Here is a 15518-nt window from a genome sequence, read left to right as displayed (position 1 = left end):
CTGATTCACATGGAATAGGTTGAGATAGGAGGTTAAGCTGACAGGAGATCAGGATTTTCCAAGGTGGCTTCTTAGAGACAAACTTGCAGGAATATTTTTGAGGTGGTTAAGTACAGCATGAGGTCTTATGCATAAGAAAGTTTTCAGCCTTCCCTTTATTCCAACAACTTCCTTCTAAAAGGCTTTTGTCTTTAGAGTAAAACCTAAAGACCTAAAGTGCTTCTTGAACCTGCACTAACACTCCCCCCCCCCCAATCATTAGAAGGCTTAGAGCTTCAAGGCTATAGAATGCCCTTCGCTAACACTCACCAGTACAGATCTTGAAGGAATTTAAACAAATATAGTAAATAACAGACTTTGAAAGAAGTGGATTTATTTTTTTTTAAAGATTTTATTTATTTATTTGAGAAAGTCAGAGATAGTGACAGAGAGCATGAGTGGGGAGGAGAGGGAAAAGCAGGCTCCCCGCCGAGCAGGGAGCCCGATGTGGGGCTCGATCCCAGGACCCTGGGATCACGACCTGAGCCGAAGGCAGACGCTTAACCGACTGAGCCACCCAGGCGCCCCGATTTAAGTCCTTTAATAGTCTGCTTTCACCAGTCTGCTTTCATCTTAAAATAGAACTACAAAAGACATGTAGTAGATCAAAGCAGACATATGTGAAATCATCTAAAAGAAAAGACTGCTCCTGGGTCTGACCTTTACCTTACTAAGTGTTAAACCAGGTAGGTGTTAACCAAGTAGGTGTTAACACAGCCAGAGCAAGCTTACATCTGATGGGAGGGCAGGTCATCCACTGAAGCTTAGGAGTTGCAGGCAGACAAAGGCAGGGGTCCTTCAGCTCTGGGAGTCATGGATCAGGAACAGGTGTCAAGGGAGACCCCTGTGGTGGGAATGGGCACACTGGGAGGAATCACAGTTTAGCAAATGTAATCATTTAGATCAAGAAGCTAATGCCCCTTGTCTGAGCCTGTACTCACAAGCTATTTGACTTCCTGTGTAGATTTGCCTTCTAAGGGAAACAATGGATTTGTCCATACTTGTGAATTTCTGACCCTCGATAGTTAGATTTCTCATTGTAATTAATAATTCCATTTTTTTTTAAAGATTTTATTTATTTATTTGAGAGAGAGAGAATGAGAGACAGAGAGCATGAGAGGGGGGAGGGTCAGAGGGAGAAGCAGACTCCCTGCCGAGCAGGGAGCCCGACGCGGGACTCGATCCCGGGACTCCAGGATCATGACCCGAGCCGAAGGCAGTCGCCCAACCAACTGAGCCACCCAGGCGCCCAATAATTCCATTTTGATAATAGGTTTTTGTAAAGGTTTTTGTTTTTGTTTTTTGTTTTTTACATGTCACCAAAACCCAAATCACCCCATGGTGTTTCCAACGAAGTTAAATTTCTGAGGCTACAAAGGTGGGTGGGGTGGGAGGTAGTCAGGGAAGGCCTTCCCGAGGGTGTGAGGTTTAGGCCAATACCTGAAGAGTAGGCCAGAGACGGGCAGGTGGAGGAAGGTGGAGGATGGAGGGAGCAGTGTTCTTGGCAGATGGAAGCTCGTGCATAAAGGGCTTGAGACAAGGAGACTGATGGTTTCAAGAAGTGAGAGAAGACAGACATGGCTGGACCACGGTGAGTGGAAAGGACTGGAGTGGATTGGGGAAATCAGGTCGACCACTGCGGTAACACAGGAGAGAGGTAGTTGGCTCAGACTCCAGTGAGGGCAGGGAGGTGGAAAGAAGTTGATGCGTGTGAGAGACAAGAGGTGGAATCCTCAGGACTTGGTGATGGATCCATGTGGGAAGTGAGGGAGAGGGAAATGTCAAGGATGACTTCCTGAACTCTCACTTGGATTACAAGGTGGAGGGTGGTGCCACAGAGGGATGGGAGCACTGAAGAGTCACTTCTCTCATGCTATACGTCCTCCTGTCCAATCCCATCTTTCCAGAGCCTTAATCCAGACTCTTTGTCTATGGGGACTGTTCCAAAAGTATCAGTTTCAACACATCCAGGGCAAAACTCATCTTCTTCAACTACTCTGCTCTCCCCTCTGTGCTGAGTTATGGGGAAAGGTAGCACCCTCTAGCCTACTACTCAAGCCAGAAACAGTGTGCCATTTTTAGCTTCATTCTTTCACCTCTAGGCAATAGCCAAATTCTAGGGATTTTACTTCCCTGATAGCCCCCATTGGTTCATTAATTGGCAAATATTTATTGAATGACTATTTATTACCTAATGGGAATTGGGACTGCCATAGTGAACCAGATAGTCATGGCCACTGCCCTCACAAGAACTTTATGAGGTGAACCGACAAGTAAATAAGTAAAGGGAGTAGCATGGTGATGAGATGAGTAAGAGGTAGCTGGACAACAAGGTTGAAGAAAGAGTATTTCAGTGACTTCTTCCTTCTAAGAAACAGAAGATAAGAACATATCATTAAATACCAGGCATCCATACTGGTCAGCATGCTTTCGGTAGCAAGTAATAGAACAACAGTAGTTTCATTCCTAAAGCAGAAAGTTCTGTTCCAAGTTTAGTGAAGCTGCACAACAGTGTCATCAAGGACATGACATCCTGCTATCCTCCTCAGCATTCTCAACATCCTCCAGAGACTTCATTTTCATCCTCAGGCTTGTTGCTTCATGGTCCCAAAACAGGGGCCTTGTTACAAACATCACAAACACATCTGGAAGGAGGAGGCAACCAGAGTTGCAAGAGAGTCTTTCTTTCACGGCTCTCTCTTTTTATCAGGGAGGAAAATCTTCCCCAGAAGCTCTCCCCAGATACCTTCACTTGTGTCTTTTTGGCAGAACTGGGTCATATGGCCGTTCCTGGCTGCAAAGGAGTCTGGGAAAGCATGCATCTGGCATTGCCGGCCTCCACTGTAGCAGGTGAGCCCTGCCATACTGCAGGGAAAGCAGGAGGAACGGCTCTCGGACAAGCAGACAAACACGTGTACCATGGTGGCGTACGCAGTATACAGTACCTCTGTGCCCAGACCACCCTGCAGAGCGCTACGGGGCGGCAGACAAGGCTGTCTGTTGTGGCATTCACAAAGGAGTTTGGGACAGAGACTTAAACCGAGACCTTTGACACAGAAAGACTTTGTGGAATACTTGCTGGAATATTCCCAGAGTACTTGAGGATACCCCAGCTTCATACAAGATTTTGTAGCCTCTGACTAATGAGATTCTAAGCAAAAGGTGAGGCATCCAGTGATAATGATCAGAGCAAGGAAAGTTGAGGGTCAATTCATGCCCTCATTTGTCCTCTCCATCTAAAGAGTTGAAGCCTTTAAATCATTCGACGTCAGAAGACCGCATTGGGAATAGTTGAGTTTCAATTCAATCCCAGCTCAATGAAGCACTGAAAACAAGTGTCTGACATTTTCTGCTTCATGGTTCCTAATAAACAATGAGAAAGCCAGTTTCCTGTTTGGGTTGGGTCCATTGAATCCTAGCCCTCAGAAGCTTTGAATTATATCACAGTGACATGCAAGGACTTGAAGGGGAAGAAAGGAAGCACAGAGGAAAGTTGGCACGGTGTCAGGAAATCTGGCTCAAGTTAAGTCCCTCAGACCACAGGACACAAAGGCAGCTAGGACATGAGTCAGTGACCCAAGAGCAAGCACATCTCGGGGCAAGGAGAACAACATACAGGCAGGTCATAGGAGTGGCAAATCTAACAAGGAGGCCCTCCGACCTTCTGAGACCCCCATGTTGGCCTCTCAACAAGAGGGGAGATTTGTGGTAACAAGTAGCCACACACAGCACTTGAAATAAAGCCAGCCCCAGTTGATGTGTGTTCAAAAGTACATACTGGATTTCAAACATATAAGACCAAAAAAAAAAAAGGTAAAATATCTCAATGATTTTGTATATTAATTAAATATAGAGATGTATACTTTGTATCCATTGGGTTAAATAAGACATATTATTAAATTAATTTCATCTTTAAAAAATTTTTTAATGTGGTCACGGGAAAATTTTAAATCACATATATGACTTGCATTCGTGGTTCATATTATATGTCTGTGGGACAGTGCTTGGTTAGACAATGCCCAATCCTGGGGCTCTTAATGGTCTGCAAAGTCTCCATGACAACTCAGAAGGCACCGAGCTGTTGGAGCTCAAACTTCTAGAGAATGCATTATTCCCTGAATGAATGAATGAATGAATGAATGGATGGATGGGTAAGAAGCCTTTCCTCTATTACATTGTGGAGACAGAGTTAGCTAGTTCTGGAGTGTCAATTTCAGGTAAAATTTTACACCTTTTCAGGAATACCCTCTGCCCCTCGAGGATGTCATTTTTAAAAAATAATCATAACACGCCTACAGAGTGAGGAGACTGATTTTCCTGTGTGTGGTATAAAGTTATCCTGAAGGCAGTGCCTGGAAAGGAGCCTCAGAAATGCTCGGAGCTAGGGCAGCCCCACTGGGATGAGCGGGCTACCCCCCACTGTGCCCACCGGAAGCATGCAGTCTCCCAGATGTGCAAGTGCTCAACGGTCACAAGCGATGGAAACAGTGAAGCACCTGGTTATGAGGCAATAGGGAAGAGTGGGGACCATGGCAAATTGACGACTGCACACCCCACCCCACTGCCACCAAAGCATTCACATTTCAGATATTTTTAAACACTATGCTAGCCAAACAAAGCCAGTTTGGGGGCTGGATTTCTTCCAAGGGCTCCGTTTTGCAAGTTCTATGCCCAGGCACCTCTTATAAATCCTCCACAATGTTTCTCAACCAAGTGCATTCATCAGAGTTATGCATAAGGATCTTTGAAAAAAACCGTCCCACCCCATCCTGGCTTCTACAGATGACTCTTATGTGCTCTTCTACATATAAGGGACTGCAAGTTCAGAAAACTCAGAAGCCAACAGAAGCTGGATGGCTTCCTGGAGGAGGTGCGACTCTGCCCTTGTTTGACACATTTTCTCCCTGGCTCATCGGGACTCAGCTTTGGAAGCTCGTTTGGGTTCCTCCCGGGTCCCCTGACCACCACCTTTTCTAGAACCACGGCCAGGGTCCAAAGAAATGATGCTCTCAGTAAGGAGCCACGCTTTGGTGAGCCTTGAGATTAACCGCGTAGAAAGTGTACTCAGAAGGTGGTCAGGGGCAGAAGGATGTGCCTGTGGCAGAAAATCTATTATCTTTAAATGTGGATTTTAGGGGCGCCTGGGTGGCTCAGTCGTTAAGCGTCTGCCTTCGGCTCAGGTCGTGATCCCAGGGTCCTGGGATCGAGCCCCACATCGGGCTCCCTACTCCGCGGGAAGCCTGCTTCTCCCTCTCCCACTCTCCCTGCTTGTGTTCCCTCTCTCGCTATCTCTCTCTCTGTTAAACAAATAAATAAAATCTTAATAAATAAATAAATAAATGTGGATTTTATATAGACACAAAAAGCCAAAAGAAGAAGGGTAACATTGTTACTCCCCAGGCCCTGCCCCCCACCCCTCGGTGACTGCACCCCTCCACTCATGTGTGAGGCAGGCTTGTGCTTCTCTTTCTTCTGGGGGCCTCCTACAATGCCCACTCCTGCCCCCCTTGCCTGCCTCTGAACTTCACATTCCTCATGGAAAGTATCCTGTCACCTGCAGCCCTGCCCCTCAGTGCCTGTCACAGGGCCCCCAAGGACTCCCAGACACAGGCATGAGGAGCCCCTTCCTCAGCGTCCTGGATCTGATGGGTCAATACCCTTGCCAGACCAGTTCAAGTTTCCGAATGCCAACCTGGTGTATATTTGGCCACAAGATCCGTGCAGACAGACTTTGCATGCTTAATGCCTGTTGTAATTTACTGTAAAGCATTATTTCCTTCCAGGCTACAAGGTGGGATCTTCGGCCCCAGGACTCAGAGTTAGGTACGTGCCAGGGGTGCGTGCACCTGGAGTCAGAATCCGTGCAGTCACACCTGGACCAGATCGGGCCAACACCTGCGTGATCTGAGCGATTCGGAGGTTCACAGCTGCCCACGCAACCTAAAATATCTCCCTTAACGTCTCAGTGAAAGAGCATTATATTGCGACAGCTGCAACTCGTTACGATCTCAGCTATTAGAAACCTGGTGGAAATCATTTCTCGGGCTTCTTCCCGCCTAAGAGTCAGCAAGAACAAATCGTATAGGAAAGGTATTCTAGAAAGATTCGTTTTGATGGGTGAGTCCAAGGAAGGCCGTCATCCAGAACTCGGGGAGCTGTCGTGCAAAGGAAGAGAAAGAGGAGGAGGAGGGGGGACATACAAGAGGAAGCCAAGGACAACGCACGATTAAAACCCGTTCCCTGCCGAGCACATCGCAGCGAAGAGAGAAGCCAACAGGCAAGGACCAGTCAGATGCGTCCGTGCTATTTAGAAAGCGGTTACTTGGGGCGCCTGGGTGGCTCAGTCCTTAAGCATCTGTCTTCGGCTCAGGTCAGGATCCCAGGGTCCTCTCCCCCTGCATGTGTTCCCTCTCTCGCTGTGTCTCTCTCTCTGTCAAATAAATAAATAAAATCTTAAAAAAAAAAAAAAAAAAAGAATGCGGTTTCTTCCTCTTCCCAGAATCTTGAAATCCCTGCTTGCCTGCCCTAATGGCCATCTGTTGTTTTTAATCTTCCCCACATACTTCCTACCTTTTTCTGGTAACAGCACCTCCCTTCCCTTAAGAGATCTGCTTCCCATTCATGGGGATCTCTTGGGGATGCCAACCTGGGTACCCTCCCTACTCCAAGGCACCGCCCGGTGGGGCAGCTCAGACCTGGCCAATCGTCGTCCTCCACTCCCCGGGTCATAGGGATTGGCCCAAGGCATAGCCACCTGACCCAAACTGAGCCAATCAGATTCTCCCCTGCAGGAATTTGAAATCTGCACAGACGTCCCGGAATAGAGGGATGAGCTGCGTCTGATGACAGTGGTGTGGAGAAAGGCCATATAACACTCAAAGCCATCTCGGCTTCTTCCCCCCCCCCCCCCCCCCCCGCCCCAGGCCAGGTTACTATTACTTTCATGTAGTGAGCTATCCCCATGCCGTTCCAATAAACTGGTACTTAAATGAGTTAGAATCTGTTTCTGTTGTAACCAACAGCCAAAACTGATACGGAATGTTCGAGTAACACTTAGAAGATCGAATAGGCTGAGTGGAGATGGGGGAGGTGCTAAGGGAAGACCATCCCCCCTCCCCTTGTCCTTGCCCTCACTGCCCTATCCCGGGCTGGGAATCTGATAGGCTTTGCTCCATGGGGTTAAATTATTAACTGATGTATGTTATGACCCCAACTATGTGTCCCCTGTGACTAAAGCTTTTGGAAAGGCATGGCAGCAAAATGCCAGGCTATCGGAGAGCTCTGGCTACAATTTTGGCTTAAAGTGGGATGCGTGGGCATGTGGAGATTCTCTTTTTACCTTTAGCAAATGCAACAGACACCTGGGGGTTGAATAATTGTGCTCTCTGCCTGTGCAAGTTATTAAGCTATGGTCTCACACTTTCTCCTTGGCCTGTTGGCTTCTGCTAATAGGGTGGGTCAGAGGGAGACTGGGAGGCAGGATGCAGGGAGAGAGATGTGCCACTTTTGGGAGCAGTTGCCTGTTTCTTGTCCCTGTCCCGTAACCTGACTCACCACACCCCCTGAGAGGTCCCAGCCCTAGAGGGGACCAGCCCGGAGGTCCCTTCCTCAGCTGAGTTCTGTCCCTGTACTAAAATTAATGTCCTGATAGGAAGCAGCTACTTGGGAGGATGAAGAGAAGTGGGGAAGTCTTACCCCAGGCCCTTCTCAATCACATTCTATTATAAATCACTCCTTGCCAAAAAAGCTTAGCAATTCCTGGCCATGATTAAGTGTCACTTACTGGGGAGCAGCCTGGAGACAGAAGAAGTACAGACTTTCAAGCTGTGCAGAAAGGGCCTTCGCCTCACCCTCCATGCTTTAAAATGCCCTCATCTGACCTTCCTCTGGCCATGCCCTTCCCTACATGGGCCAAGCCCATGAGACCCAGGGGATATGTCCACCTGGAGCCTGGGATCCCCTTCTACACCTGGCTTTAAGTACCCAAGATCATGGAATGTTCTGCCCAATTGGCCAGAGCCTGCTTCCGCGGCCTGTGAGGGCCCCTTCCCTGAGTCATTCCTCTGGGGGCCCTCTGTGCTTCCAGGTTACACACCCCTGGGCCCCTGGTGCTGCTACAAGACAGCTGATGGAGGTGGGGGTGACCAGAGCTTGGATGGGCCCCCTGAGTTATCCCTGTGCGAGCAGGAGGCCCAGTCGTGTAGGACAGAGCTGAGTGGGAAGAAAAGGGGGGGTGGGGTCAACAAAAGGCCTCTCTTTGTGCTCTTGCCCCAGCCCCATAAATGTTAGGGGCGGGGGTGCTGACAGGAAGAAAATCAGCTCTGCTCCCTGGATCTCAGCCATGAGGCTGAGGGCTGAGGGGATGAACTAAGAGGCAGAACTGCAAGGCTGGGATCCAGATTCAAACATCATGATTTAACTGCCAATAAAGCTCCCCCAGATGGAATCAGTGAGTTTTGTTAAGCTTTACTGACAGAGACACTCTAAGCTGGACACGCAGGAGCTTATGATTATATCAACCCCAAGGCACACCCAGGCCCCAAAGCCCATGTCAGGGCCCAGCCCCAGCAGGCAAGTCTTGCCCGGTGCCCCTCAGGTGTGGCCCAGGTGAGCCCGGGATGGAGGATCCAGCAAGCAGATCCCAGGGAAGCCACAGTGGCCAACCAAGGACTAAGCCGTTGGCTCACCTGGGGCAGTGACTCAGCATACGTGTCTGCCTGCTTATTCACTGTTCCTGACCAGCAGGACATGCATCCTCTGGCCCGGTGTCCATCATCTCCTGTTCCCTTTTCCCTTCTTTAAATGGAAGCCTCTATTGTTATTCTGGCCCTCCCCCCAAAAAATTATATACCAGGTGAGTTGTGGGTGGCACATTTATCTTTTTGCGAGGTCGTGCAGAGCACATCCAGCCCTGAGGGGGAGGGGTATTCAATAGACTTCCGGTTGTCTCCCGGGGGGGGGGGGGAAGGAGGTATGAGCAATGTGGTATTATCTTAAGCAGGAACATTTTTGAAATTGTGTATATGGGAAGAAGAGGGTGTGTGAGCTGGGCAGCAAAGTAACTCTTATCTTTGTTCAGTCTACACCCACCTCCCACCCCTGACACTTCCGGTCACAGACCTTGAACCCCTGACTGCACAGAGAGGCCCCGGAGCCAGGTTAGAACAATCATTGCCCTTTGCCACAGTGATTGATTCAGGAAGGTCCTATGACAACAGCTGCCAATTTCAATTCTTCTGGCCGGAGCTGGTAGAAAAGAACTCTTTTCCTTCTTGGTAACTCAGGAAACTGTGAGTCCAAGGCTAGAATGTGAGTACGAGGCTGTCAGTGGTCATGTTCCCCTCTGTGTGGAGAGAGACCATCTGAAGCTGGAGAGAATGAGGCAACGGGGGGTGTGTGTGTTCTAGAAGGCCAAAGTGTCTGGGTCTGGTCCCTGAAGTGACCATAAATTCCAATTCCTGTGTGTCTTCCTCACCTTTTGATTCTCTGGGCTTGCTCACCTTTTCTGCTTAAGCTAGTATAGAATGTACAATTATCTCTTTCACCTCAAAGTCCCAACAATTCAACCAATTCTGAACATTTGAGCAGAACATTTCTAACCATGGCCCTTTACAATACTTTCTGGACTAATCCAGATAAGAGATGATGGACAGAATGGCATTGGAAAGGAGAAAAGGAAGAGACTCTAAAGAACTTTGGGAGATAGAATTAGGACTTAGTGGTTCACTTCACGTGGGGAATAAGATGAAGGGCATAGTCAAGGATGGCCATCTTGGGCGCCTGAGTGGTGGTGACAGTCACTGAGAAGTGAAATAGAAAAGAAGCGAGGTTGCAGGCTTTGGAGCAGAGGAATCCAAGTAGAGGCTCTCGGGAGGCCATTGACCACACTGGTCTGGGGCTTAGCAAAGTACCTTGGGCTACCGATGATAATTCAAATCATGAGTTAATAAAATGACCCAGGACAGCCTAGGGAGTGAGAAGATGAACATAGGACCCCAGAGAAAGTCCACTGTTCAGCTGCAGTAGAAGGGCATGAGAAAGGCTGAGAAGGAGTAGCCAGACAGGCAGGAGGAAAATCGGGGGGGGGGGCGGGGGTGCCACAGACTCCAGAGGAAGGACAGATTTCAAAAAGAAGGGAGTGTTAGTGGTGGCCGCTCTTCTGAGACATCGCCCATGAGAGCCCACACTTAGGAGGTCCCTGACGACCTCGGGAGGCAGAGCCTGGCATGGTGGGAGCAGAAGCTGGGGAGTCTGGATTCAGGAGAGAACAGGAAGTAGGAAGTGGAGACAAAGTCAGGAAAATTTTGCTAATCTGTACAGTTTTAAATAGAGGACAGCAACCAGAGCTGAATAGGAGATGGGAGGGAGGCTATTTTAAATGTGGGAGACATTGGGACCATTTAAGTGACTTCAGTGTTATTGCGTATGCATATGTGATCTCATCTGAACCCTCCAATAGCCCCCTGAGGAAGTTTTCCCATTCTACAGACGTGGAAACCGGACCTTGGACCACATGAGTGTTGGAGGTCCTGGGGAATCGGTGGTAGAGTCTGGAAGAGGAGACCCAGCCACCCCTTCCTTCCCTCGACACACCCGCTGTCACCCCCTCATACCACCGGCCCTGAGGTTGAGAAAGGCCACACCTTCACCAGGTCACACAGGCAGTAAGTGACAGCATCTGGATTCGAACTTGCATCTATTGATGTTGAGGTGTCGTGCTCACCACTTCCAGGGAGCCCTCCCCACGGCTCCCGGGCCTTCTCCTGCACCCTCTCAAGCCCCATGTGGCCCCATCCCCACCAGGGTCCAAAGCCCCACAGCAGTGCGAGACAATGTGTCTGGGGGATGGGAGGCTGGCGGAGAACATACCAGCTCCTTCCCTTTTACTCAATGGTAAGTAAGGGAAAAGATGGCTTTTATATTAAAAATATAGAGACATTGTGGGCGCCTGGGTGGCTCAGTTGGTTAAGCGACTGCCTTCAGCTCAGGTCATGATCCTGGAGTCCCTGGATCGAGTCCTGCATTGGGCTCCCTGCTCGGCGGTGAGTCTGCTTCTCCCTCTGACCCTCCTCCCTCTCATGCTCTCTGTCTCTCATTCTCTCTCTCTCAAATAAATAAATAAATAAATCTTTTTTTTAAAAAAAAATAGAGAGACATTGTTATGCAGAACACAGAATCACATGAATTCCTAAGATGAAACATGAAATTCCCATGAAATGTCTTGCTTGCAGTTGCCAGTTTGGACTCCAACCCGCTCCTATTTAGAATATTTCAGAAGAAAACTATGAAACACAACAGGCCAACAGGGATGAAGGGCTTAGTATGGAATTTCAGAATTTCCAGCCTGTCCCACTCACCTTCCAGGCTCAGCTAACCCTATGGCCTCACAAGAACCTTGCTTGATGCCCCCTGTACCTCCCCTCAACTCTCCCCCCATCTGCCTTGGTTCCCCTGCAGCCTGGAATGGTCTCCTCCTCCTCATTTACTAGAAGCATGCTCATCTTCCAGGAAGTCCTCCAGGACTGCAGTGTCTCCCCTCAGCTAAGCTCCTGAATTAAGTCAGCATGTTCACAGCTACGGGGCATGGTTGCATTATCCATCTACGGTGTGGGGTTTGTCTCACTAAGCATCTTGAGAGGACAGGCTACATCTGCTACATCTCTGTGCCCACACATGGAGCAAGATACCGTACTGTTCCCAGAGAAGTAAAAGCACCAACAGCCACACCAGCATAGACTTAATGAAGACTCATATCTATGATCTCCTTTGAACCACATAATAGCCCCACGAGGAAGTTTTCCCATTCTACCGATGTGATGACTGACCGGGAGAGGCTAAGGGGTTCTCCCAAGGCCATGTAGGTAGAAGTGACAGCACCATTCTCAGGCCAGAATCTTGCTCTCAGCCACCATGAGAAGCAGGTGCTCAACAAATATTTATTGGCTTTTTCTTTTTCTTCTTCTGCCTCTTAAAATGTTAGCAGAGTACCATCAAGAGATCTTCATCGACTCTATTCGGAACAGAAGAATCACCTAGCAAAGCCCCTCCCTCATTCCTGACCCACAGAATCATTAGATACAATAAAATGGTTGTTGACGTAGAAAACTAAGTTTTGGAGTAGTTTCCTAGACAGCAACAGGAAGCTGGGACACCCTCACGAGGTCTCAAAGAGCATCTTCCTCAGAGATGGCATTTTGCCCTTTTTGGTAGGCGTATCACAGCGTATCAGGCAAAGTGTGTGTTGAATGCCCTCCCAGCTCCCCGTAGGTGCCCTGTCCCAATACCCAGTGCTTCTCAAGGTCCTCTGCCACACCCAAAGTTCCCCCCAAAGCCCTCCCACCCCCAAGATGTCCCAAACCTCAGAATACTTCCCAGCTCTCCTGCCATCCTTCCACTCACCTGTGTTCACATGTGTTCCCATTTTTTTTTTTTAAGATTTTATTTATTTGACAGAGAGAGACACAGAGAGAGAGGGAACACAAGCAGGGGGAGTGGGAGAGGGAGAAGCAGGCTTCCGGCTGAGCAGGGAGCCCGATGCGGGGCTCAATCCCAGGACTCTGGGATCATGACCTGAGCCAAAGGCAGACGCTTAACGACTGAGCCACCCGGGCGCCTCTGTGTTCCTATTTTAAAGGAAGGATTTGGTAAACACAAAGAAACTCCAAGGTGAAGACTAGAAAGAGACCAACTAAAACAGCATCTCTGGGTGAGGCTTGGGAGAGAGAACCTGAGCATTCAGCAGCCCCCCTGGTATTTCTTCTCTATCTCACACCCATAGCCTCCTCCACGAACCAGATGAAGACCATCAACTTCACACCAGATGTGGGAAGATGCCTCCCATCTGCCCCCTCTCCAGCAGTAGGGTCTCATGATTACTTGCTACCTTTTTTTTTTTTAATTTATTTGAGAGAGAGTGTGTGTGTGCACATGTGTGTGTGCTCTCGAATGGGAGAGGGCAAGAGGGAAGGGGGAGAGAGAATCTTCAAGCAGACTCCCCACTGAGCGCGGAGCCTGTCCTGGGGTTCGATCCCCCCACCTTGAGATCATGACCTGAGCTGAAATCAAGAGTCAGACGCTTAACTGACTGAGCCACCCAGGCGCCCCAATACTTGCTACCTGTTAAATCTAAAAATGACTTGATACTTTGTTTTCTTTGGAGCTATGGTATTACAGATTTCCTTCTCTTTTCATAGAGAAAAGGTGTGTTAGGACCAAAAAACATAAGCATATGTAAGTTTTTTTCAGAGCCTCTCATAAACATCAGTCCTCCACTGGGAATCCTTTCTTCTGCTCTGCTCACCTCATCCCATCCTTCTCTTTCCACGCTGCTCGTATTATTAACCAAGAACCCACCGAAACTGGGATTGCCTTCAGCCCTGCCCAACTGCTTTGAATAAGCTATTAACCATATCCAAACAGGCCCTCTTAATAAAAAAAGATCACCCTGGAAGATAAATGTCATTCTCCTGTTATACGGCTGTCCATAAAACTCCAGACAGCTCCCTATTCCCGGGTTCAGAGCGCCTGCGCCTGCCCAGGGCATGTGCCATTTTCCCAATGGCTCTGAGAGAAGCAGAAAACCAGAGTCCACGGAACTGCGTTACTCTGCTTTGTCCTAAGTCGGACGCAGCACATGCTGTGGCCTTACCAGGTGGCTGGTCACCTGAAACATAAAGGTCTTCATAAAGACCCTACAGCTGGAGGAGAACAAGTTCCACCTGCCAACACACCACCTAGAGGAGCTCCCCCACCCCCACCCCCGCAGGCCAGGCCATTCCTCATCCCACTGCCCCCCCCCAAGTCACTCCCAACCTGGAAAGGCCCCTCTCCCCGTCTACCCCTCCAAAGTCCACTTCCAGCGCCCCCTCCTCCCTGAAGCCTCTGCGGACCACGCAAGGGACCTTTCTTGACACCCACGCTGCAGATGGCAACATGGGTCCAGCTCGTATCAGTTCTGGAGGCACCTCCAAACCGGGGGAGTAGAGTGCTTTGTGAACGCGGCCTGCGGTGCTGGGTGCTGGTCTCCCCAGCCTTACCTTTAAGTTCCCGGAGGGCAGAAAGTGTGCGCCTCCCGTGTTTGCATGCCCCACGATGTCTAGCAAAGGTCAAGGTGAATGGCAGACCCATGATACATGCTTTCTAAAGAAATGGAAGGGAACGGGCGCCACAGGGCTGCGTCCTTTGTTGGTGATGGACCCAACACTGTTCGTTGCCCTCAGTAAGCCCGCGGTGGGCTGCAGAGAGCCCGACACCGAGCCGCGTTCCAGGCTCCAGGACTCCGAGAACTCAGCCAGCAGGAGGGAGCCCTCTTGGGAAGCAGGCTGTACTGGGGTGGGGGGGAAGTGGTGGACCCTGAGCTTGAGAACCCCGAGGGGGCGGGACGGCCGGGCTGCCGGTGGCCGGTGCCCATCACCACCCCAGCCCCTCGGGAAGGTCCCTTCCGCGGCCGGGGACTCGAGGGCGCCGTGCTCGGGCGGCCCGTCGCTGCGGGGATCGGCGGCCTAGGGGACCGGACTGTCGCCCGCGGGGCTGCGCTTCTCCCCCGCCAGGGGGCCGCGGTCCGCAGAGCCCGGCTCCCTGGACCGAGATGGGCCGATCCCACTGCCGGGTCGGGAGCCGCCGCGGTGCCTGCCGGAAAATCCGCGATTGAACCTGCGGTTAAAACGTTGGGGTCTTGAAAAGTTGGGTTGTGGTGTAAATCGGAACACGCGATCTCTCTGCCTTACAGGTGGCTGAAAGGGGAGCGAGCGCTGTGAGGGGAGGTTCCTGCGGGGGAGGGAGGATGGGAGGGAGGAAGAGAGGTTGGAAGGGAGGACAGGCTGTCCAAGATCCAAGAAGGGAGGGACTCCGCTGGGAGGAGGTCAGAGTTCCTGTTGTTGGACTAGTTCGCCTTAGGCAGCTGTGTGACCTGGGCTGATGCGCTTCCCCTCCAGGTCTCAGCTGCGAGAAAAAAAGGTTGGGTTACAGCAGTGGTTCTCCCAGTGGTCCCCAGACCAGCGATAGCAGCATCACCTGGGAACTTGTCAGAAATGCAAATTCTCCCCCCCAACCATGCCCCCCCCAAATAGGAAGCTCAAAGGTGAGCCCAGCAGGGTGTCTTTGAGCGAGCTCTCCAAGAGATTCTGATTCATGCTGGAGTTTCAGAACTGCTGGATGACATGATCTAGACAGTGTCTTGGAGAGAAGAGAGCGCATACTTAGAGCTGTGCATGAGGCCACACGAGGCCCTCACTAATGTGGTCCTCATGTAACTCTCAGACTCTCGAGTCAACAGGCCTCCTCCTCTGCATAAAACGGCCAAAACTTTCCTTAAGAAGAGTTGCTCTTTGAATCCTACTTAAAGCCATGGGATTTCAAAAACAGTCCTTTACACAGACTGTCCCCTCTTTTGAAATAGCTCTTTTCTTCCACTGACTGCCTCCTATTTGTCCCTCAGAACTTGTTTCAGTGGTCACCTCTTCCAGGAAGGCCTCCTAGTA

Source organism: Mirounga angustirostris, unplaced genomic scaffold (genome assembly GCF_029215605.1).
Source record: "Mirounga angustirostris isolate CCGP_5_RB_7025 unplaced genomic scaffold, mMirAng1.0.hap1 SCAF_14, whole genome shotgun sequence".
NCBI classification, from domain to species: Eukaryota; Metazoa; Chordata; class Mammalia; order Carnivora; family Phocidae; genus Mirounga; species Mirounga angustirostris.
Note: the sequence above shows the minus strand (reverse complement) of the source record.